Source organism: Nilaparvata lugens, chromosome 11 (assembly GCF_014356525.2).
Source record: "Nilaparvata lugens isolate BPH chromosome 11, ASM1435652v1, whole genome shotgun sequence".
Classification (NCBI taxonomy): Eukaryota; Metazoa; Arthropoda; class Insecta; order Hemiptera; family Delphacidae; genus Nilaparvata; species Nilaparvata lugens.
Window position 1 is genome coordinate 18,747,776 of NC_052514.1, and position 26,010 is coordinate 18,773,785.

General features: G+C 33.1%; 2 protein-coding genes across 6 annotated transcripts in view; both read left to right on the forward strand.

Annotated features, from left to right (window-relative positions):
* The window catches only part of LOC120353649 (serine-rich adhesin for platelets-like), a 72,201-nt gene that overhangs the window by 16,564 nt on the left and 29,627 nt on the right, over positions 1–26,010 (forward strand). The gene's annotated exons all lie outside the window — the stretch shown is intronic.
* LOC111064110 (PPE family protein PPE2) overlaps positions 2,084–26,010 on the forward strand; it is a 143,145-nt gene continuing 119,218 nt past the window's right edge. For 3 of the 5 annotated variants that reach the window (XM_039437764.1, XM_039437762.1, XM_039437768.1), the window contains exon 1: positions 2,084–2,213. The gene's annotated coding sequence lies outside the window, so the exon portion shown is untranslated. The remainder of the gene's footprint in view (positions 2,214–26,010) is intronic. The other 2 variants (XM_039437763.1, XM_039437766.1) reach the window with 1 other exon arrangement.

The window sequence follows — 26,010 nt, forward strand, 5'->3', positions numbered from 1 at the left end:
AATATTGGATTTTAGCTCTCCTACAAACTGACCTCAACTGGTTTCTCAAAGTCTTATACCTTACAAAGTCTACACTGCAGCCGGTCCTAGAATGGTCGCGCCTAGCTTTGTCTCTCTCACGCCTCAGTAGAGATATCTCCCTATTAAACCAAGGGCATGGTCTACGCTGGACCTTGAAGTCACGTTCCGGTGCATGTTGATCAAAAATTGACAAAACCATGGAGTTGAAAGCATTCACCTTATCATCGATATCATCCAAATGCACAATATCGTGCCAAGGCTTTTCCACAGCATCAGCAAAGCAACGGTCCAGATCAATATCCCTCAGATTCCTGCCTTTACTATTTGAAGTATATCTGATGTTATGTTCAAGACTATAGATGATATAGATCAAATCATGAGCTGACATACTGAATGACATTTGACCATTCGATAGGACAAAATCTGGATCACTGACTATCGCAAGATCAAGCAACGTGTGGCAAGTCTCAGTATGGAAAGAGGGTGAACTATCGAGAATTGCCATATTCATCGACTCGAATAGGGACCTCACCTGCCTACTTTCAAATGTATCCTTCATCTGGTCTGCATTGAAATCCCCTAGAATGATTACATGCTGATACCTATGCATAACATTAACCAGGTCGCTTTCAAGGATGAACAATCTACCTGCTTTGGGAGGTCGATATACAACCACAACCAACAAGTTCTCTGAGCCAACCGTCACTTCAACCATCAGAAATGATGGTTGTCAGCTCCACAAGCTCCACAGTAAGAGAGAGATGTTGTCAGCTCCACATAATTTATTAGGCATCATTAGTGGTATTTTTGGTTGGACTCCGAAGATGCTTCAAGTACATTGAAACTACAGTTTGGCTCTAATAGATTATGTGGAACTGACAACATCTCCTTTATTTAACCTTAAATATGAAGAAATTCAATCACATCTCTGTTTTCAGTGTAAATTTTAAATAAATAAGTTTTGGATTTTTATCTTCAAAAAATGTATAATTATTATTGTAACAATTGAAGCTCATTCACTTACTTATTCACTCATGCACTCTGAGAATCATTAGGCTACCTATAATAATAACAGTTCATCAAACTATGAAGATTGACAGCAATTGTGCGACCCACTGAATAAATTTCTCAATTAGAATTTTTATGATGAAATAAAACGCAAGTATCGTTAGAAATACAAAAAACTATTATCTCAATTCCAAGCTCCCATATTCTCTTTTAAGGTTGGAATAAGAATTAAATCATTGCTGGAACTATCCCTATTTGAACGGTTTCTAAAATTGAGTCTCGATTCATCTAGAAAGCCTCATTGATTGGAATTTATTGTCTTACAATAACTCCATTTTCCACCTCAAAAACGTTTAGCCTGAAACTGATAGTTCCTCCTCAGGAGTGGAATGCATTCCTAATTTCATCATAAAAAGTAAGTTCTTTTTGAATATTTACAAAGATACACTGTGTCAAAATTGCAAGAAAAGTGTAGGCTGACTTGACAAATGCTCCACTCATTCCTCATCCTGTTGAACATGATATAGACCTATTGTTTCAAAATATGGTTGAATCAATCTGTTTAAGTATCTATAATGGCATAGTTTCAATCATAGTTTGATTGTCATTGTTTAGTAGATAACTTTATTAATGCAACTGATTGACTGAACTTTATATATTAACTTAACTTTTTACTGAACTTTATAATTATATTGACTTTACTTTATATTTACTGAACTTTACCTATGCCTCCCAGTCAACCAATGCTGACAGTTTGAAGTGAATGTTGAAATATTAGGAGGCCTAATAAAGTTATCTACCAAACAATGAGAAAACTATTGTTGAAACTACAGTATACCATATAGATTAAAAAAAATTGAAGCTTGCAAAACTTTGAACCAATTTTCAAAAATTCAACCAAACTCATCAAAACTCTTTTCTCATAACCATCGTGTCAATTACAGTATCATCGAATAGGGGAATTTCCACTTGCTGAAGGTACTTTTGGGCCTTCAAAAAGGGAGATTTCCATTTGGCATCACTGCGCAAGTGCTTGAGGCTTTTCAGCGCTCACTTCCAGCGGCAGTAGTTGCTTTCCCAACATGCAGTTGTGAAACTTGTCACGTGATCTAGAATCACAACCGGGCATAACATTCCCGAGACGGCAAATAGAAACTTTTTTGTCTAAAGATCACAGAGGAAATGTGAGTAAATTTCAAAGTTCTCGGAAATAAATTTTTAGAGATGTTATTATAACCTTATTATTTGTTGCTAAAAGTATTTTAGAACTCAGAAATTAATGTTATTATTACTGTAAAATAATTATTTTAAATATACAATAAAAGCTATATAAATAAGTTCTAAGGACTTCATTGAATATTTAAATAATTATTATACAGTAATAATACTCCAGCAGTTTCTAATAAATCTTCCATCTTTAATATTTTCAATTCTCTTCCATAATAGGCGGCATAGGCTGGATATCAATATCATTCTTCTCATTAACAGGAATTATATACTGTTAGATAAGAGATAACGCAAGGATTTTATGAATGAATAATTCATAAATATATTCATAACCAATAAAACACGTTCAATTTTACAAATAAACAGAAGACCTTATAGTGAATCCATCAATATAATTAATATTGTTGAATATTAATATTGCTAGAATTTTCTACCAAGTTTTGTGGTGGAAATTCTAGAACCATATTCCAGGTATGTAAACTTGCTTATCGTCTGAATAGTTTCATTTCTCAAGAAAAAAACATGTTAAAGTTTAAATTTTAGTGTAATTCTTCAAAAATTCATTTCCTTTTGTCAAATATTGCTGTAATAGTTTTGATTTGAAACGTTATCTTCACATACCTACACTAAATGCTAATCATCAATACCGTACTCAATAAACAAAAATATGAATTGGAAACATGAAACAAGCATCATATTATCAAATACTGAACGAGATTGACTTCTTTCCAAGTATATAAATAATTCATAAATTTATTTATAGGAATGGAGACAATGGGCTTCCCCTCATATGTCTACTTAAATGCTACAAATTAATGACATCAGTGATGACAGTAATTCTTATCAAAGCCTTCATAAGCACGGAAAAATCAAATCGAATTAATTTTATGAACTAATTAATTAGTATTTAGGTATTTATGAACTAAGTTAGGTATTTTATGAACTAATTTTATATTTTGTTAGCGTTTTAAAGCTCTGAAGATTTAAATTTTTAAATTCATCAGGTAACTTGATATTCCTCTAAATTAATTCAATTTTCACCCAAAATCCAATTTCCTGTGAATCGTAAACAAATCCTGATTTCAGACTCTGATTCCGTTTATAGAAAACTTGGTGAAGAATGTGATGCGTTATTGCCAATCATCATTGATTTATTGATCGATTGATTGATGTTACAGATTTTTGATAAACGAGCCGTAGTATTAAAATTTTTCAATTAAATAACTGTCATGAAATGTGATGACCAATCATGGACTAGGCTTAATCGCTTGAATTGCAGTATCAAATAGAGTGGTGTTTTTTATTATGAATATTCTCATGATCTTCTACATGGTTATGATATTCATCTAAGAAATCTAATTCAATTAAAATGCAGCAATCAACAGTCAATAAAAAAATGACATTGTTTTGGAATTAAGGAATTATTTTTGTTTTAATTTTCATTCATTTCAATATATCTTCGCTTAAGCTTGAGGTCAGATATTTATTATCGAAATGATGGTAGCCTACTGATAATATTAGATAACTTTGAAAAGTTATCTCCTCAAAATATTTCCGTTTAGAGTAGAAAAAAGAGCCTTACATTTTTTACGGCCACACAAATATTTATTCTTAAGAAACTCAGAATGGACAGTAAGTTAAATTATTGAAAATCTGAGCATCTATTGCTTAAGAAAAAGAATAAGTATGCTGTATGCTTATGCTGTATGATTCTAGTAATCTAATCTTCAAATTGAACCTAGTTTTTATTTATTACTCATCTTATACAATTTTTCCATTACTGTATAATAAACTCAAAAAAGACTACCGGTATAGGCATGAGTACAATCTATTTTTGACTAGTCTTCTTTGTAATATTTTAAATATAGGATGTTTACTAAGAAATTCGAACATAAAAGTATTGTAAAATTTGAATATTATAGTGAAGTTGATAAGGATTAAGAAAAAAAATATTGATGTGAAGAAAAAAAATTAATTTTCCACAATAGCAGTCAATCGTTGAGCTATGATAGAAGTGAAATGTTAGATCTAATTAGAACATAATCAAGTAGTAATAATCTAAATTAATTTTGTGAAGAAGTTTCTTATTTCATTGGAAAAACCCAAGTATTTTAAGAAAACCATCGAACTACACTACTTTTCAAGTCTCTAGATACTTGCTTCATTCTTATACATTCTCGACTTTTGTTAGAGAATTTCTGGTTATGACATACCGCAGCTGTCTATTCAAGAGCCCTATTATATCTGAAGAAGAAGTGGAGCTATTCAAGAGTGTGATTTATGCCATTTACACCTAGTAGTGATAGTGAAGGGTAGGTACTATCACGTGCAAGTTCTTCACTTGACAAAGTTTTCTTTTGACGTCAGCAAGCGAGGTGCTTTCCTTCAATATTTCATTCTACACCCTTGAAATACTCTACCAACTTCCCACAGGCAGCCTTTATTGTATTGCGATAGAGCAAATATTTACATGGGTAGGCGGCGAACATATCAACTTTTTTCGAGTGAAAAGAACTTTGCGTGCCAGCGCTCAACTTGAATAACAAACTTGCAAAAAGCTTCTCGGAAAAATTGAATAGCTCTATGCTGCAGTACACCCTTGGTAATATTTTGAGGAGACTTACCAAGTTATTCTGAGAAGATCACTTGTTCCACTTGCTCACTTGCCTCTAAGTCTACATGAGAGGCTTATCGGGTTCCTGTTACAGTACATCATTTCTGGCTATAGAAGATTCATACTACTAATGCAAATTACATTGAAGTTGTGAGTAAAAATTCTTAAGAAGGGTACTTAGATATTTTATTTATATTTCTTGATTCATACTAGTTATGATTTCAGATTCAAGATTAAAACAGTGATGATATAAGACATTTTTGTTGTGCCTAATTCCTTTCCAAAGATTAGAGATTGAGAGCTTAAATAGAAAGTGCTCGGTTTTCCAATGGAAATAGTTCTACACTTTGCAATTTTGTTCAATATTTGATTCAATAATGATCAAGGAATTAGATGAATAATGTTGATCCCTTAAGCCCTGTTTTTCATCAATTACTGCTCAGCTGCATAGATAACATTGATTGTTTCTTACTTCCTAGTCCTACTCCCTTGCGGATTCTTAACATGTAGGTTGTCTCACATCCATTATTTTTGTATATTACCTCTTATTGTAATCTGCTTAAATAAAGCACTCGAACAATCAATCAATCCATCGGTATGCGCAATGAGTGATGGCACGCATCGGACGGATCGTACGAATATATTTGATGCATTGTTTTCAATTGGAGTGCGCATACCTATCCATAGGTATGCATCAAATCTATTCGTCCGATCCGTCCGATGCGTGCCGTCCGTCCGATGACGATCTGTGTGCGCCTACCTTAATTGTCTATTTTAAAACCATCACTCAAGCTCATAGAAGACATGATCCTGAATGAGACTTACATTTTCAGCTCAAATCGGGAATTGTAAAGAGGAAAAATGAAATGAACAGAAAACCACCAAGTTTACAAACGTAAATATTTTTCTTTTGAATGGAGGGTCGAATGTCGCTGCCATAATGGGGCCGGGGACAAGTGCCAAGAGTAAAGTAAACTTGGCAACAGATTAATGAAGCAGCCAGTCAATTGTTTCGACAAAAGAAAAGTCAGCTTCCGCTTTGTATTGTGTGCTCGAATGAAAGTTTTTCCGGAACCATTTTTCAGATGAGAGTGGATCATTATTTTCGCAGTTTCTGGTTTCTGTCACGTTTCGCACTCCCTATAGAAAATTCTGCTCCAATCTCAAACTGAAAATCAGCTCAGTTTCAGTTGGGAGTTTAGTTTGTTGCAGACAGATCTGATTAATTCCTACTCAACTGTGTCGTAGGCAGGCCGGAAGAAATCCAATGGAGAAAGAGGCCTTTTTGTGTACAAACTTCTCCTGTCATTCAGATTCTATTCGGGGTGGAAGTTCTTATCATTAGCAACAGACACAAATTGTATTCATTTTTTCCTCTTATTTTTGCAGCTCACTCACACTCATACAATCAGTAATCGAGTTTGGCAAACTCAATAGCAAGTCATTATAATGTACTACGAGTATTATGCAGCAATTTTTCTCAAATGTAAATGATATTTTCTCACCCCTCTTTGTATTAGTAACTATGATGTGGTAGAACAACTCATGTGAAATGGAGTTTCACAGCTTTTCATATTTGAAGATTTCTGAATCAATCTATTAAATACAATGTGAATTGAGGTGAAGAAAGAACAAGACGTTGTCAGTTCCACATGCTATTTATTCATCCAAACTAGCTTCGATACCCCTGTGAATATTTATATCTAGAGAGAGTACCTAATTCTCAAACTGTATTTGCAAATTTGTGAAATTGTATTTCAGAAATTGTGACTGCAATTTTTTTTGTGACTGCAAGAGATCCCTTCAGCATGAATCCACATTGCTTTTCAAATCCCAACACAATATCAACCACAATGCACATAACGATTAGCCCTGTGTGTTTGTTGATTCGGGAAAGTGAATGAAAAGCTTCTTGAGAAAAAGTTGTTCAACCTCGTTCAACCTCTTCCTATGAGCTTTAAAAATAAGAAACATCACCTTGCTTGAAACCCTTATATGATACAGTCTTTTCATTCTCCTTCACTATTTTCACATTTCAAACTCTACCTTTGTGGAGCTTGAAGCATTTTCTTCACCAAAAAATGATTTTATTGTTTAGTTAGGAAATCATCTCAATCTGTAAAGCTACATCAATTTTCCGTAATTGTATTCAAATCTTATTATAGGCTTGCTCTTTTTAAATAGTATTAAATAATTTACGCTCCAAGTTAATCAAGTTTCTCAACTCTGTTATATTCCTCATGCAATTCATTACTATCTCCCTTGGAGAAGTCGCTGAGGTCATATAGCTAAGACTCATAATACAGAGAAACTGACATTCTCCTTATATTATTCAGGCCGATTTATGAATCACAAACGTGTGGCACGTCCGCAAAATTTCATTTGCACACATTTAGGGCTTAGCAGTGCTCAGCCATAATTCATATGCAAATCAGAGAGGAATATATCCAGTTTAGTGGTGGTGGACTGGATGAAAAACTAGATACCATCAAACACCACACAAGTAGAGGCGCTCTGTGAATCTAATTTAGTGTATTCATGCGTTTATCCGACACTGATGAATAAAACAAGACATTCTCTTCATAGATATATGTTCTACAGGCCTCATATGATAAGGTTTGCATGTATAGATGCAGGAGAGTGGGTAGAGCTACGCTTAGAGCCTCCAAAATTCATTGGGATCTGATTAATTCGCTCCTTTGTTTTCCATGGAAGGATCAAGAAACAAAACCTGGATATGCGTGTATCGTCGAGCCATAGAATGAAGTAGGGCTGTTGAAGCAAGTAGACTGAAAATATTTATGCATTATCATCACTTTAGATTAAAATAAGTTATGTCAATTGAAAATAATCATATAATTCTGTATTTGAATTGAGTTTTAAACGATTTAATGATTACTTCTTCAATGAAAATTACTTTCTCTATTCAATCTTAATATCTCCCTTCTCAAGACTTCCAGTCATTCTAGTTTCTGAAATAGGCAATTCCTATTCAGATTCACACTGAATGCTGTGAAATAGTATTTTTCTTACACATTATGTTGTTTCATTTGGTTTTGGTTTGAGTTTTTGATAGCTAAATGAATGAATTAAGTAAAATAAAATTAGAGGTAGAAGTAAAATAAGTGTGGTGTATTTATTATTGTATAATATTGATTAAATAAAAATTTGACCAGAATTATTTCATCACCTTCTGGCATTTTGATATAATATCTTGGAAGCAAAGCAGCCAGTTCAAAAGATATTTTTCTAATGACTCTGCATACGGTGCTTATTATTAAAATGAATAATAATTGATTATTCAAATGTATTAAATTATACAATTCATTAAAAATTGTATTACATCTTCTTTCAAGCTACTCGAATAGTCAATGATATTTTATTCAGTTTATTCACACTTTATCTACAGTTTCAAATAGTTAACGTTATTATAATGTAATCAACTATTATGTATGACCATTTTCGTCTGTCTTTTAAAACAAGTCAACATATCCTTAAAATACACTTGGCGCGAATGTATAGTGGATTTATAAGCACGATTTTGGGCATTCAAATAAAGAGCACTTTTAGTTTTTGGTAGCCTCAGATGACGTCATCTGCCTGTAGGTTTTTCGTCTCTGCAACGGAAAAACCTGTTTGTTGGCGCGCTGTTACCTATCGGCAGAGCAATAGCTAACAGAACGTCTCTGCAACGAAATTGACCTGTTAAATAGTTGAGTCCGCGCTGGACGACGTTATTTGTCGACTCTGCAACCGGGCATCAAACTCCACCAGACTGATTGATACATTACCAATGGAATACACAATATACAAAACCAGAAATGTATTGACCTTCCATATCTACAATAGAAAAAGAAGCCCCTCAAACTGGCCAGAAGCTGGAAATTTTGTATCAGTGTAAAATACTGCATTGATTATACACCATGATCAATGATACAGAAAATGTACAGTATATATTGTCATGCATGTTTATTGTGATTGTGGAGGTCTCTCCTCACACATATACAAGTTGATACAGCATACAGTATACAAGTGTACAGTATGCAGCACATACACAATATTTGATGCGATTTGATTGTTGATTACATGCCATTCTTCAGAGCCTTCGCAAATGATGAGTGAGTGAATCGTCAACCTCACAATTTGCTGAGCCATCAAATCACAATAAATTGATTCGTTTGTTTCCATTCGATGGATTCCCGATTAAATTCGGCGATTAGTGAGTGCTTGAAACAACTCTGACGAGTTTCAAAACATTGCGCTTCATTGAGCATCGAATTCATTAATTCACGCATGAATAAGCTGTAAAATTAATTCATGGAAATTCCGTCGTCTTTTCGCCTGACATATTCGCTGTTCTACTCTTGTGATTGACTAATCACGTATTTTGAGGATTATCTGAATATTTGGATCGCTCCTGTATGATAAATTTTGTAGCTCATCTAGCTGTAAAGCACTGCTAGATCCATTGCAATATTAATCAATTATCTTTCATGCATGTTTTGTTACACTTGAGTTGATTTCAAACGCGCTGTGAATTAATTTCATAAGTAGAATAAATATAAATGAATAATGAAGAATTATATCATGAACTATAACAAACAGAGGATATACTCTACTCAAGTTTGAATAATTTTTTGATATTCTCGAATTGTATATTCTTAGGATCCTACAAATCTATAGAAATCTTCCACACTTATTATGACTTGAACAATTCTGAGTAATTACAATGAATAATAGAGAAGAGCTCAATTCAAATAATCTATATGCTACAAAAGGTAAAAATAAATAATAATACAACTTTTCACATGGTATCTTCTCTTACAAATTTATTTCTTGAACTGAAGAAGTACTTGAAACTTAGCCAAGGCCATCAGCCAGTGTAATTGCAGTAGACCCTCTACGAATATTGATATCATACTGATATTGATAACATCTATCATGGAAGAAACGGATCATGTACAGTACGTTATCTTCCCAAATCTAAATATACTGAGAGTTTTCAGACACGGAGACAGATGACTCTAAGGGTCTACAGATGGCTCTATCATCGAAATTTCTTTTGAAATTTAGAAGAGCTTCAAGGTTTATCGTATGGTGTTTATCTTAAAAACACCAGATTACATCAGTAATATACAGACTCTTGAAAATCAGCGAGTTTTGAAATATCCCCCGATAAAACCTAATTTGAAGACAAACCCTTCCTATCATTCGTAAATAAATAAAATTGTTTGATGATATGATGATATCAGTTCAAGTTTCTCCTTTTTCCTCATCCCATGAATGGAATCTATAGATGAGCTCCTTGTGAGTGAAGCAGATAGGTTCGTTGCTGTCTTTTATTGTTACTAGTTGTCAAAATGATTCTACTTCCTCCTGTAAGTTGGTGGATTGATGTTGAAATATACTTCGCTGAATAGAATGAAGTTTGATAGCTTCTCTATTCTTTCCAAGTTTATCTTGGTTCTCTGGTTGAGGTAACTCACTTTATTTCAAGACTGAAATCGCTAACTCCATCCATTCCCCTGGTACTCATACCATCGCCTTGGAGCCATCTGTCTCCACAAAGACTTCATCATAGCACTGTATGCCGTTCTTTTTCTCCTCCTCCTTCCCCATCACACTCTCTCACATGTAATACCCTCTCACCCTTTATCGAATAAAACCACTTCAATCCTTCTCCCATTTCGAACTATTGGAAAATTCCTATTCTACATGAATAAATTGAACTAATCGGATCTTCTTCTTAAAAATTCTCCGATCCCTTTTCGACGTTGATACTTTTCTCGAATACATCACTCATACTCACTCATTGTGATTGAAGTACTTCTAGCCCAACTCTGAATCTTATAAAGATTATTTTCTTTTGATTTTCTACCAATCTTCTACAATATCGATATTTCAATTTATATCTCTAGTAAAAACTCTCATTCAATATTAAAAAGAGTCCAGCGATCTCCAACTGTAATACAGTATAATAGTTGTGAATGTCATAACTTAAAATTCTCCATAAAAAATATCCTCCGATAAATCTACCGCTCTGTTTTTGGTATTGACAAATAAATACAGATTCTTTCCATTACTTTCAAATCACATGGATATTTCTCCCAAATGGATCATCTACATGCATGCCTACTCGAAAAGGAAATTTTAAAGGAACTGAAATTTTTCGAAAATTGATTAAAATGATCTCTTTGATATAGTTTTGTGCTATCAACTAATGACAATATGATTTGGGAATCAATGTCTCGAACTGTGTCAATTTCACTTTGTTTTTCAATTTTATCCATTCTATCTCAAGATTGGTCTCTTTCTGAATAAGTAGATTTTATGAGAAGAAATGTTATTATTTTATATTCTCTCACTCTATAATACATCACTAGGAATTTGGAATATTGCGTTGGAGGCATTCCTCAGAGTCCTCTTGTTTCCTAATCGTTGCACTCTTCGGCGCTCTTCAGTCCTTACTCAACTGGCCCTCAATTTTTTCATTTAAACTTTTTTAAAATAGATATGTTCTCTCAGCTCTCTAACTTTTACTTTGAAAACTTGCTTTCAAGCGCACACTTTATTGACACTTTCACTAATAGCTCGACGATAAGTGTACTGAACAAGCAATGGAATATTAGGATACCCGTCTCCTTATGTACAAGTTCCAACTTCTATGTGAATTATACTTCAGGTTATAAGTAAAATTCGTACATTTTTTATAAATATGAAGCCGGTACGAACCTCATATGAGCAATAGGAGGGATGATGATGATGATTAGATTGAACTATTTATTACTTTATCTTTGTAGATTATACATTAGCTCTAATACCATTTCCAGAAGTGAAATGAAAATCTTTTTATTTGTGGCAGTGGAACTGGATTGATCTCCTCGTCCTACTGCGATTGAACTAGTTTATCAGGTTAACTTGATTGAACTTAAAATAATATTTTTTTTGAATGAGAACCAAGTAATGAGAACCAATGAAAATTCACTTCTTGATCTCTAGGGACATTATCGTCAAATAATCTATCAGGCTAACTTGTATAGAACACTATAATCATAGTGTATTTATGACCATGGAAGAAAAACTAGGCTAAGCCTGTACCATTTCTCTCCAAAATTTAGATAAGAAGTTATCATTAGGTTATGAATCACACATCATTACTTCACCGTGAATGAACTACAAGTAATTTTATTTTTTCATTGAAAACCATTATTCGCTTGAAAACCCACTTGATCTTCGGGGACGTTATCATAAAAAACTAATATCCAACAAGGGGTTCTCCACAACGTTTGTATAACGTAATTTAAACTAGCCTCTTTGAAGGAAACGATGTAACGATCTTGCACAACAAACATATTAGTATGTTAATCTTATTACAGCCTCTAGAACGGTTTCCTGAGTATGAGATAGTACTGTAATATATCGTCTTCATTATTATTCTAATTTTATTATACTTGAATTCTGTACATCATATTATCCGTATTAACAGAATTAGGTGAGACGATACTGGATGCTTTCTTGGCCCAGTATTATGAACGATCTGACAATATGTGGCCTTCTTGTGAGGGTTGATATAATTTTAGATTTCATTCGATAAGAGTAACATTGCATTGACTTTTCAAACACCATTCTATTACATTGGTTATAGCCTATTATTCATTGATTGCACAAAATTAAACATCATTATTATCCATACTTTCAATATTTTTAAACTACAGTATCGGTTTTCTAAACGTTTTGAATAGTACTTGAGTAGAACATTTTTATTTATCTCGTAAATTCGCAGATAGTCATGAATGTTACAAACTCAGTCAATTGATTTCCTAACATTCTATCAATAAGCAATTCAGTAAATTATTTACTGCTCACTTAATTTATTTACTTTCAAAATTAATTATAGTTTAATTATTCTATTTTGAATTAAACTATTCTATAGTTAAATTATTATATATTTCAGTTAAACTGTTTACTATTCAGTAAATAGGTTACACTGGAAACCTATTCTAAACACTAGAGATGTTATGCCATTCTGATCAAGATATTACAATGAAAATGTAATGATAGACCTTCCTACTACAGTATTCAAAACATTAAAAAGTAAGAATGTTTCAAAATATGATTAAACTTTTCTATGAATTTATAGTAAACTTCCAGACGGAACTTCATATCCAATTGAAGTCTCTATTTATCGTTATTAAACTGTGAAGCTCACGAAAAAATATTTGAGAGTATCGTATCAGATGTAGGGGAGAATGTAAATAGAGGGAAAAATTGTGGATTGTATTTTCTGCAGCGCAAATAAAGAAAGCAATAAAAAACTCATGAGTACTTTCCCTTATTCCTGAAAAGTCATAAACTTTTATATTTGTTCTCCATAAAAAGGAGCAATCTGGATACCAACGCTACAAAAAATATTCTATTGGATCATTTCTTGGGCTGGATATTACTTCAGTATGTTATGAGTCTTCGCAACTCTAAATATGGTTTCCTCCTTCTTATAGAGATTAAATAAGTCTTACTGGTTTATATCAGACTCTATATTACGGTATCACAAAATAAAACTCTTGAAATTATGATTGGTTTCAATCATTTCCTCAAAATATGATAACTTTCAATGCTTTCCAACCCCTTTTCAAGTTAAATTCAATAATCATAGTTTCTCACAAAATTACTAGAATTTGATTGGGAAAAATGCAGTATTTTTAAAAATACAAATAGTATGTGCATAAATTAATAGTATACAAATACTTTACAAAAAGTATTGTATATATGATAGTAAAGTATTGATATAAAGTATGATATAAAGTATTGTATGTCCGATGATATCCTTTCTTTATGCAGTTGATCGTAGGAGAGTAACAAACTACCCTATTGATTACTAACTTTTATGGGCTTTTCCATATTTCGTAGCGTTAAATTCTGCAACTCCCCAATTGTGAAAGCAGCACGGTTCTGTACGCCTCTTTTTGTGATAGCACCTCAAACAATGTTACCTAGTCGTGTAAAAAACCGTGTATACAGTCCAGAGTTGTTTCTGAACCAGAAGCTCTTTTCGCACGGAACGTACATGTATGTTTTTTTTGTTGAACTCTATCTGTTGATGATAATTAATAAACGAAGAAAATATAAAAGCAGCTTTATGACTAGCTCAGGTGTGTTGGTGACAGCTTTTATTTGGATGCATAATTGGAATTCCGTCATGGTTGGTTGCTCAATGTTCAGGAGGAATATTGAAAAATTTAGAACGTGACATTCACACACGTGTTGTGTGTTGATCAGTCACGTCTCTATGTGTTCAGTATGCATGAGCACCCGGGTGACATGTTTCGACATGACTCGTCGACATGGCTGACATGTTTAACTTCAAACAACACTGTGTGCTCTGTGCTCTGTGCTCTGTGCTCTGTGCTCTGTGCTCTGTACTGCATGGCGAATGTGTTTTAATTGCTTGGCTTCGTGCCTTGATTGTTGATGTTTGTGTATCAAAAAGGGACATCTTTATCTAGTGTATGGCGATATTGTTTTTGATTCATGAGTTTCGTATATGATGTCTTTCAGTATTCTAAAAAAGGATTGTATTTTGAGAATAGTAGAGAGTAGTGATTATCACTGTAGTCTGAAAGAGTATTTAAAAATACCAAATCCAGAGAAGATGTGGATTTGAATACAGGAATAGCCTACATCTATTATAAAATTTCATTGTATTCTCATTCTCCTATATTGCAATCATCCACATTGTTTGAGACTGTCTTGTTATAATTTACATGATTACATAATATACTATACATGAATTATCATTTCTCAATGATCCCTTGTGGGAATCCATGAATTCATTAGATAATTTTTTTCTTACTAGAGTAAGAATTAATTATTCGACAATATTTCGAAAAATTTGTAAGGAGGAGGTAATTTCAGCTACAGTAGTATGTTAGATGAAGTCTTCAGGTCTTTCATGATTTTATAATAAATTCTTGGAGTACTTCAAGATTCTCATAAATTCTTGACTTCAATACAGAATTACCAATTCTCGAATACAATCACGAGCATAAAAAGTGTTATTCAAAGTGGTTTTAAACTTTTCCTATTCAAGGGTACTTGTAAACACAGGTTTAGTCTATTTTCTATTATCAAGTGTGAAATGTTGGAAGGTGGGGATGACTTTTCTAGTTTGAAAGAAAATCAAAGAGCCTCGAATGAGATATTTTCTAAGAAAAGATATTACACTCGAGAGATTAAGTTGTTTGATTGAAGTATCTTTTAACTCTAAACTACCTAATACTGGAGACGAATAGAGAGCATCATTTATTGATGCTTGTGGGAGACTTCCAATGAAGATTCGAGGTTTACATGATGGTTACAAGATAAAATCGCTTCAATGAATAAAACTACTTCGAAGGAAGGATCAATAGATGTGGAATTAAACGATTTATTGATTTGGTCTATTATATGAAATAGCTCCGATAAATAGAATCACTTCAATGAAAAGGATTATTGAACATCAAATGAAAAAAATTATTGATTCGTAGATGCTACTTGGAAGAATATATGAAGAGGCGCACGTAACCCTCAAGTTATATTCATGACTACATCTCTATAAGTTCCTAGTAGCTGAACTTCAGAAAATAAGTACCTATTTTGGAATATCATGATTCAAAACATGCGCGCTAAATCTACTTATACACTACCGTACCTAGAACGCGGGTGCTATCTAATCAGTGCAATTGTTTTACTGACAGAAGCGATAATCCTGGTTGATACCACGTACTATCTATCAGCTCTATTATATTAATAGAGTGTGGTGTGAGGATGACTTGTTGGCTGACTTTGATGTTTGATTAGAAAGGCGACCGGATGAAGATCAAACGATGCACGAAATTGGCCCTCGGGTGGCCGACACTTGAGAGCCCTTCAGCAGCCAGTGCCAGTGTGTTGTTTCGCAATATCTGCTGCCTGCAGATTACAGATTAATTAGGGGATTGGCACCCCTGGATGGTCCACTCCATTAAACATGTGTGCATAGCGTTGGTAAACATGGATGACCCCAACTGTTCAGCTTCACATGCCCTTATCTCAAACATCATCTTTGTTTTACGTTTTCTGATAATGTTTATCCTATCTTAACTTGACCTCTGATACAGAATCATATTTTGGATGGTTAACGCCTGAAAGTCAAAGTCATTTACAACTCAATGACTCTCATTTGCAACTCATTGGAATTAAATATTTCAACGCACGTTTAGGATGCTGTCAACATAGATTCAAAGTATCCATCTAAATCTTTAGATCTTATCTATCCTATTTTACTGTTCATCAATCATCTCAATTTCACTCTGTTCCACGTATTCGAATGATTCAATTTAGATTCAGGTTATCGACATAAATTTGAATATTCTATTTTTGTTTCTTATAATTGAATATTTTCATCATTCGAATTATTGTCAAGGATTAATGTCAAAGATAAGTCTTCAATTGTGACTGTTGTTGATGTTCAACTCATATCTCATTTGCACTTTGTTTTGCAATGTTGAGTTCTAAATTTAGCATTTCAGTATCAACTGATATTTTAATTACAAAACTTTCTTCAAAAAAATAACTAGAGCTTTTCAGAAAATGTGGTCAGCAGTAATTATGGTTAGCTCCCTTTAAAAATATTCTCAACATTTTTCAGGCAAACAACTGGCACATTTTTGATATTTTCCAGATTTCCTATCAACTTCATCAATAGCATTAAATACAGAAGAAAATGTGGTCAGCAGTAATGGTTAGCTCTTTGATGGAATTAGAATTTTTATTCAAATTTGATACATTTGAGTTCTAATTCAAAATTATTTTTTTCCCAAAATTGGATTTTTTTTTTTTTGAAAAATTGAAGATAGGTAGTAAAATTATAACTGGAACCGTTTTAAGCATAAGTTAGCCTGTGGTACTTTTCTGTAAGTTGTATAATTCTGAATGATTGAATAAATAAATAAACTTTAATTATTAATACCTAAATGAGACTTTACAAATTTAGTACCCATTGGGGTTTCCAATTTTTTCAAAAAAAAGTTTGAATTGGTTTGTTTTTTCAGATTGGTTTCTACAAGGATGCAGGTTTGATGCCTAGTGAGATCGGACTCCCCGATTATGTATTAAGTATTCCAATAATGGGAAAAAATGTAGAACAAATTATAATTTAAATATATCAAATTGAAGTTTGTAAAACAATAACAATAAAAAAACAATAAAATAAATATTGAACTCTTGAATCATTAATCGAACAAGTTGAAATCGGAATCTTTCTTATCGAGCAATTTCAAAAACCGATGACAACTCTATTTAGCATGCTTCAAATTTGTGACCTGTAGAGAATAGAGCAGCAACTCTATAACTCTACAACTCTGTGGTGCTAGTAAAAACATGATAGTATTATAGGTTGGACAAAATTCAAAATTTGCTGTTAATATTAATAACATTAAATTTCATTGATTAGAATTGTTATTCAGTTACCGACACGTATTTTTCTTCTTCTTTCATTAAAAAATTTAGTCCCATAATATCTTTAATAATAGTTGATACAAATCATTATAATTTAGAATCGTCCATTCTATAGAATAAGGTTAGTTTTGAAACAGCTATTTCTAATATTAAAATTAAATCAAATGGTATAAAAATATGCTAGCGCGCTTTATTTTGTCTTCCTCTTTCATTTAAAAAAAAAATTGAGTCGATATCTTCAATAATAACTGAGATAGCAGGGGGAGCAGGCCGGCTAGAGCTTAGCCGACCTTCCTACTACAGTATTCAAAACATTAAAAAGTAAGAATGTTTCAAAATATGATTAAACTTTTCTATGAATTGTGATGAATTTTTTAAATAGACCTCATGAGAAGAGAGAAAAATTGTGATTACCTTTTAAAATGAAAGAATTTGCTAAAGGAATAGTTAGCGACCGAGCGATAAAGCTTACTTATCAGTAACTGTATATTAGATAAGAGTACCGTTCTGTACTGAACATTTTCTAGAAAATTATTCAATAAAATTATAATTATTCTGCAAATAAAGCACAAATTATTTATGAATTGCTCACTGATTTGAGGTTACACTTTGTTTACTATCGATCAGTGTTTTTAAAACAGTTCGAACGCAGCTGACTGATTCAAAGTATTGTCAAATGTCATGCTGGCTTCACGCAAGATATAATATCATCTCTAAAAATTAGAAAACTATCAATAAAGGACCAAGAATTTCGAATAAAAAATAAAATGTATGTATTATCGTTGAAATTATTTATTATTTAAGAAATTATATTATATGTCAGGTCTTATTGTAACTAACTAGGTCATAGCATGAACAGTATATTATTGATAAAACGGCAGAAATTAATTATAACAGTCTCAAACATAATAAAATTTGTATAAGAATATCAATTATTAATGATTAATTCAACTGAACCACATGGTAATTAAATCTCTTTGGCAAGCCTAAGCCAATCATAGTGCATAGAATAGCACCAAAAAGGTGATCGTTTGAAAGCAACACATGTTAATCTACTATCAGACAACAAACCTGCCTTATCATATACGCTAGCACATGTACATTGTATGAGAGGAACTATGTCTAGAAGATTAAGCAGTTTTAAGAATTACATAAATTGAGTTATTATTGTAATTAAAGGAATTATATTCTACTGCCTGCCACTGACGTCACGTCCACGTCACAATCGTTCTACCAATGGCAAATTTTCATGCAAATTATTACATCGAGATTCTCAGAAGAAAGGTCTAGCCAAGAAGCTTAGAGAAAAAGACAGCACTTCCCTTTTGAAATCCTCACCGTTCAGATCTCTTTATAGTTACCAAGACCTATTGTAAAATTTCGTTCGATTTATATGTTTATTTGTGAGCCAATATTTTAGGCCAATCTATTGTTATTTGTAAATTTGTATTCATCAATCGATAAATTTAAAAGTTTAAAGTAAATTATCCCTTAATTAATTCGGTGAAGGAGATATTTAAATTAAAATTCCACACGTGCTGAAACCGAAGCCTGGATTGCTGCCAATCAAACGATTTTTGATCTAAAGAAGAAAACCACGACCGCCAAGGAATTTCACGTGAGTTATAAGTTTAAAAGGGGCCCCAATCTACGCTTCGAAAATATTTCAGTGCAGAAACATAAATTTTTCTTCGTTAAATTATTGGCCACGCCGACAAGCGCTTTTAGCATTTAAGAGCCTAGAATTTATCCATATAGAATTTCTAAGAATTCGTAGTTTGATTAGCTATCCTCCGCTGCCAGAACCACGACCCCGAGCATTTTAAAAATATTTTATAATTCATTTTTTCACTATTTTTTCAAAACTGTTCAATTTTATCAATTGTAAAATTCTGTTGAATCACGCATGATATCATGCAAGTACAAGAAATTTGCTAATCATTTTGTTAATGTATAATATATTCCAGTTTTGTTAATTCGTTTTCTGAGTTCGATTATTTCTTAAGCCTGTCAATTATTGTGTCTGATACGTTCTATATCACCAAGAACCGATCGAATACGATCATTGAAATAATTGAATTAAGCTGGATATCGGAACAGGTCTAAGTGGATGTAGTGAGTGGGGTCAGATCGAGATATTTATTCTTTGTCCTTACCTGCTCATATATCAGCTTTTATCTGTTACCAACCTCGACTTAGGAGCGAACACATCAATTGTACAGCAGATGCAGCCAGAGATCATATAAATTCCTACAATAGAGCTTAAAACCCGACAAGACTCTGTTCTCGAAGTATATTCTGAACGATATTTGGTCCAAATACCGTATTTTAATCCTTCAGAACTTATTAGAGACGCAGTCCCGTAAATTATCTACATCGGGATTTTTGCTCGACCTGTATGATTTTGTATGCTCATTCTTCACAGGTAATAATTTTAAGGTATCCGTATTCAGTGTTTAGCGATCGCTACACTGCTTATAAAAATTTCATCATTATACAATTTGTCCTTAGAAGAATCAAGGGTGAGCGAGCGTTTAGGCCTCCCGCGATTCCGACAATTGTATTGAATCTTGTAGTGAATCAATCAGTCTGGTGTACACTCAGCGTCTACACACGCAATTGCAAAATTTATAGTCCATACACCATTGATTCAGTACAAGATTCATCCTACATATGTGAGGCGAGTAAAAATCACGCTCCACAGAATTTATAGTAAACTTCCAGACGGAACTTCATATCCAATTGAAGTCTCTATTTATCGTTATAAACTGTGAAGCTCACGAAAAAATTTGAGAGTATCGTATCAGATGTAGGGGAGAATGTAAATAGAGGGAAAAATTGTGGATTGTATTTTCTGCAGCGCAAATAAAGAAAGCAATAAAAACTCATGAGTACTTTCCCTTATTCCTGAAAAGTCATAAACTTTTATATTTGTTCTCCATAAAAAGGAGCAATCTGGATACCAACGCTACAAAATAATTCTATTGGATCATTTCTTGGGCTGGATATTACTTCAGTATGTTATGAGTCTTCGCAACTCTAAATATGGTTTCCTCCTTCTTATAGAGATTAAATAAGTCTTACTGGTTTATATCAGACTCTATATTACGGTATCACAAAATAAAACTCTTGAAATTATGATTGGTTTCAATAATTTCCTCAAAATATGATAACTTTCAATGCTTTCCAACCCCTTTTCAAGTTAAATTCAATAATCAGAGTTTCTCACAAATTACTAGAATTTGATTGGGAAAAATGCAGTATTTTTAAAAATACAAATAGTATGTGTATAAATTAATAGTATACAAATACTTTACAAAAAGTATTGTATATATGATAGTAAAGTATTGATATAAAGTATGATATAAAGTATTGTATGTCCGATGATATCCTTTCTTTATGCAGTTGACCGTAGGAGAGTAACAAACTACCCTATTGATTACTAACTTTTATGGGCTTTTCCATATTTTGTAGCGTTAGACTTTGCAACTCCCCAATTGTGAAAGCAGCACGGTTCTGTACGCCTCTTTTTGTGATAGCACCTCAAACAATGTTACCTAGTCGTGTAAAAAACCGTGTATACAGTCCAGAGTTGTTTCTGAACCAGAAGCTCTTTTCGCACGGAACGTACATGTATGTTTTTTTGTTGAACTCTATCTGTTGATGATAATTAATAAACGAAGAAAATATAAAAGCAGCTTTATGACTAGCTCAGGTGTGTTGGTGACAGCTTTTATTTGGATGCATAATTGGAATTCCGTCATGGTTGGTTGCTCATGTTCAGGAGGAATATTGAAAAATTTAGAACGTGACATTCACACACGTGTTGTGTGTTGATCAGTCACGTCTCTATGTGTTCAGTATGCATGAGCACCCGGGTGACATGTTTCGACATGACTCGTCGACATGGCTGACATGTTTAACTTCAAACAACACTGTGTGCTCTGTGCTCTGTGCTCTGTGCTCTGTGCTCTGTGCTCTGTACTGCATGGCGAATGTGTTTTAATTGCTTGGCTTCGTGCCTTGATTGTTGATGTTTGTGTATCAAAAAGGGACATCTTTAAATCTAGTGTATGGCGATATTGTTTTTGATTCATGAGTTTCGTATATGATGTCTTTCAGTATTCTAAAAAAGGATTGTATTTTGAGAGTAGTAGAGAGTAGTGATTATCACTGTAGTCTGAAAGAGTATTTAAAAATACCAAATCCAGAGAAGATGTGGATTTGAATTCAGGAATACATCTATTATAAAATTTCATTGTATTCTCATTCTCCTATATTGCAATCATCCACATTGTTTGAGACTGTCTTGTTATAATATACATGATTAAATAATATACTATACATGATTTATCATTTCTCAATGATTCCTTGTAGGAATTCATGAATTCATTGGATAATTTTTTTCTTACTAGAGTAAGAATTAATTATTCGACAATATTTCGAAAAATTTGTAAGGAGGAGGAAATTTCAGCTACAGTAGTATGTTAGATGAAGTCTTCAGGTCATTCATGATTTTATAATAAATTCTTGGAGTACTTCAAGATTCTCATAATAAATTCTTGACTTCAATACAGAATTACCAATTCTCGAATACAATCACGAGCATAAAAAGTGTTATTCAAGTGGTTTTAAACTTTTCCTATTCAAGGGTTCTTGTAAACACAGGTTTAGTCTATTTTCTATTATCAAGTGTGAAATGTTGGAAGGTGGGGATGACTTTTCTAGTTTGAAAGAAAATCAAAGAGCCTCGAATGAGATATTTTCTAAGAAAAAGATATTACACTCGAGAGATTAAGTTGTTTGATTGAAGTATCTTTTAACTCTAAACTACCTAATACTGGAGACGAATAGAGAGCATCATTTATTGATGCTTGTGGGAGACTTCCAATGAAGATTCGAGGTTTACATGATGGTTACAAGATAAAATCGCTTCAATGAATAAAACTACTTCGAAGGAAGGATCAATAGATGTGGAATGAAACGATTTATTGATTCGGTCTATTATATGAAATAGCTCCGATAAATAGAATCACTTCAATGAAAAGGATTATTAAACATCAAATGAAAAAAAATTATTGATTCGTAGATGCTACTTGGAAGAATATATGAAGAGGCGCACGTAACCCTCAAGTTATATTCATGACTACATCTCTATAAGTTCCTAGTAGCTGAACTTCAGAAAATAAGTACCTACTTTGGAATATCATGATTCAAAACATGCGCGCTAAATCTACTTATACACTACCGTACCTAGAACGCGGGTGCTATCTAATCAGTGCAATTGTTTTACTGACAGAAGCGATAATCCTGGTTGATACCACGTACTATCTATCAGCTCTATTATATTAATAGAGTGTGGTGTGAGGATGACTTGTTGGCTGACTTTGATGTTTGATTAGAAAGGCGACCGGATGAAGATCAAACGATGCACGAAATTGGCCCTCGGGTGGCCGACACTTGAGAGCCCTTCAGCAGCCAGTGCCAGTGTGTTGTTTCGCAATATCTGCTGCCTGCAGATTACAGATTAATTAGGGGATTAGCACCCCTGGATGGTCCACTCCATTAAACATGTGTGCATAGCGTTGGTAAACATGGATGACCCCAACTGTTCAGCTTCACATGCCCTTATCTCAAACATCATCTTTGTTTTACGTTTTCTGATAATGTTTATCCTATCTTAACTTGACCTCTGATACAGAATCATATTTTGGATGGTTAACGCCTGAAAGTCAAAGTCATTTACAACTCAATGACTCTTATTTGCAACTCATTGGAATTAAATATTTCAACGCACGTTTAGGATGCTGTCAACATAGATTCAAAGTATCCATCTAAATCTTTAGATCTTATCTATCCTATTTTACTGTTCATCAATCATCTCAATTTCACTCTGTTCCACGTATTCGAATGATTCAATTTAGATTCAGGTTATCGACATAAATTTGAATATTCTATTTTTGTTTCTTATAATTGAATATTTTCATCATTCGAATTATTGTCAAGGATTAATGTCAAAGATAAGTCTTCAATTGTGACTGTTGTTGATGTTCAACTCATATCTCATTTGCACTTTGTTTTGCAATGTTGAGTTCTAAATTTAGCATTTCAGTATCAACTGATATTTTAATTACAAAACTTTCTTCAAAAAAATAACTAGAGCTTTTCAAATGAACCTTTCTTCATATCATGCAACCCCACATCTGAATAATTAGTGAGTTGATCCTTGATGATTATCTCAATCAATCAATTCAAGGAGCCATTATTTTGCAAGTGCTCTGGATTATAATAATATTGTAATTGACGGAAAAGGTCAATATCAATAGAGAAAATATTGTAGCGCAACCGCAGAAGAAAAAACTTCAAGGTAGTAAGTGCCACACTATGTCAGAAGGCAGAGCCTTTATTATCCCAAACAGGATTATTCTCTTCTGAGGGAATCAAAGAATCACAATTTTTTCCTAGAATAAGCATTGGAATTCGAATGTCACTTGAAATTGATAAAAAATTATCTACTATAAAAACTTATCTAAAACTTATTAAAAACTTATAAAACTTATAAAAACGTATTATCTAATAAAAACTTAACAACTATCTATGTTGGAAAGATTAATCGAAATGAAAATCAAACTCTGTTTCCTCCGATTGGAAAGCCATTAATAATTTAATAATTCACACCAACACATGATAAATTAATGAGAAATTGGATCAAATTGATTTCAGATTTACTTGGAATCGCTTATTAAAAATTCAGATTGTTAATGTTGATGTTCAATGTCAATAAGTTGAGTTCCTGTGAGCGTAACTCCAGGGAATAAGGAGCCTCCACTGCTGGAATGTTTAACGAATTTTGTTCTGCATAACATTGTATAAGATGAGAGGATAGGGGGAAATCTCGAGGGGCCTCGCCTTTCATCTTCAGTAATTGAATATCAACTTTGCTCAAGTCTTCCAAGTGTAATAGAAAATAATTGAGAGGACTTTGTCACTGTTGCCCAAACTTCATCAATTTTCAGACAAGGTTTTCATGGCCATTTTCATTATTTTTCGATTTCATGAAATTAGGTGTCACGAATTAATGAAAAATTATAATTATAAAACTTATATTGTTCAGACTACAAGATCCATTACAAGACATGAAATACTAGATTTTTACTTTCCTTGCCCTATTACCATAGGTAAGGAAAGTATTGCTTTCCGAAAAAAATTAAGGTACCCCAATTTCTAAATTTCTATACGTTTCAAGGTCCCCTGAGTCCAAAAAAGTGGTTTTTGGGTATTGGTCTATGTGTGTGTGTGTGTGTGTGTGTGTGTGTGTGTGTGTGTGTGTGTGTGTGTGTGTGTGTGTGTGTGTGTGTGTATGAGTGTATGTGCGTCTGTGTACACGATATCTCATCTCCCAATTAACGGAATGACTTGAAATTTGGAACGTAAGGTCCTTACAATATAAGGACCCGACACGAACAATTTCGATCAAATGCGATTCAAGTTGGCGGCTAAAATGGCGAAAATGTTGTCAAAAACAAGGTTTTTCGTGATTTTCTCGAAAACGGCTCCAACGACTTTGATTAAAGTTATACCTGAAATAGTCATCGATAAGCTCTATCAAATGCCACAAGTCCCATATCTGTAAAAATTTCAGGAGTTCCGCCCCATCTATGCAAAGTTTGATTTTAGATTCTTAATTATCAAGCTTTAGATACAATTGAAACAAAAAAATTTCGAGTGGAATAGATTGAGCATGAGAGTCTCTACAATTAATGTTCAGTAACATTTCCACCTAAAATTAAAAATAAACTCGAAAATCGAGAAAATCTGATAATCCAATTGCAAACTATTTGGCAACTGTTGATTCTATTAAATGATTCACTATGAAGAGATAGCAGACCTCGTGTGTCTCCAGAGTTATTACCCTGTCACCAGCTGGTTCTAATCTTTGAATAGTAGACTTGAGATGCGCGGGAACACTACCGTAGCGTCAGGTGATCAATTTTCATAACGGCAAGGAAAGTTGTGTGAGTGCGCCACACCATATTTTTATGAATAGTAACTGCTTGATAGTAGTTGAGAGTAATTTTTGTAGTGATTTGTTGAGTGTGTATAAAGTAGGGATGGGTATCGATACATCGATGTTTGAAAACATCGATGTTTCAACATCAAACATCGATGTTTTTAGCATCGATGTTTACTGTTCGATGTTTAACCTAGACATCGGTCATCCGATGTTTTTCCCAACTAAAATGAATGTTTCATTTAGGCTCTCTGTATTTTTATGTGAGATTGTTGGATACTCTTGTAGATTTACATAACTTCTGTAGCTCTTGTCAAGGTTAGATACTTATTTAGAATTAAATAAGAGGTCGGATTCTTCGTTTCTTAGGAAGAAACAGTTTTTTCTTATTACAAGTGCTTTCCTCAATATACGTTTAACACCAATTAATCTAGATCTGGAATAGAGGTCCTCGTATTGTAAGGAGTGTAGATATCCATATAAAAAAACTTTAATCATTTCCATTACCTAAATAAATTGATCAGGTATTGAATGAATACAATATGAGTAACAATGATTGCTAAAATTAGCTTAGGATGAAATTCCAGACAGAATCTTCAAGGATATCCCGAGAGGTTTCTGACTTAACTATGGAGATGACAAATATTGTAAACTA